Here is a 1,237-nt window from a genome sequence, read left to right on the forward strand (position 1 = left end):
TCACAAAAAATAAATAAAAATAGTTCACAAGACACAAAAACTTTTGGATTTGAGCCCAAATGGCCCAGATCCTAGCAGTTTATTTTGTAAGATGCGATGCCTCCATAACTCAGTTCTGCTACAGGTACCCCGTGCGAATCTCATCAAGATGCAGGCAAATCTCTTTAAAATCAAGGGAGCAAGGACTGTCTTCCTCCACAGTAAAATTTTTACTACCAAACAGTTTGGGCATTAAATATAAATACATATTCATATTTCGTATGAATTAGGTCTTTTAAATTATTAACAAGATTACAATAGGCATGATAAAAAGATGAGTTTTCATTTGTACCATCTGATAGTTAACTAAAGTGGATGGCTTGGATACTCAAAAAGGTGAAAGAATTATTCTGCAGCCCCACCTTGGCCTGCGTCTTGGTCTTGGCAGCCTCGAGCAGGAAGCAAGCACAAAGAGGCTTTTGCACTGCGGGACTGCCATGTGTTTCAGTTTAATTACAACACCGTTGCCCTCAGCAACCCCGAGCCCCTTGACTCAGTGTTAGAGATAAAATCATTTACCAAGCTTGTTTTTCTGGTTTATTACTGCAGCAGAATTAGAAGAGAGGTCTGTCAGCATTGACACAAAGAAGTTGAATGGGGGAGGGGACAGTCAAGGCTACAGAATCAGATATAAAATTATCCTTGTAAATCAAAGCCTACGTAGCACTGTCAGAACACCTTAAGGACCTTAACCGTATTTGTTTGTTGGATTAGTCATGTTGCAGTGATTGTTCCTAGTGGCCCTGAATCATCGAGAAATATAAAATTCATTTAGAATACAGTTTAATAAAGCAGAGATGGGTCATATTTTTAAATCAAAAATGGTTACCATAGTAAGTTTCTCTAAAGGGTAATTTGAGGGATTAGGAACATTCATTTGGTAGTCCTCTCTAACCTGAGTTCCATGGATTTGCTTCAGGTGTCCATGAACTTTTAAAAACTAGCAAAATCGTGTGTGTTCATATATTTTCAGATTCTCAGACGATCGAACCAAAAAAGGTTAAGAACTAATGAATTGTTTAAGAATACTTCGACCAAGAAGTGTGTAATTTTAAACTTGGGGACAGGCTAGTGATGCTTGGCATGTAAAACAGGTTATCAAGTTGTGATTGTATTTAGCTAAGTGTTGAACCTAGAAGCTCTTAGTGCATATGAGTTCCTTTTTCTCTCTTAAAATATTGCTACCAGTCTTCACTGT

Source organism: Pteropus alecto, unplaced genomic scaffold, assembly GCF_000325575.1.
Source record: "Pteropus alecto unplaced genomic scaffold, ASM32557v1 scaffold106, whole genome shotgun sequence".
Taxonomy (NCBI): Eukaryota; Metazoa; Chordata; class Mammalia; order Chiroptera; family Pteropodidae; genus Pteropus; species Pteropus alecto.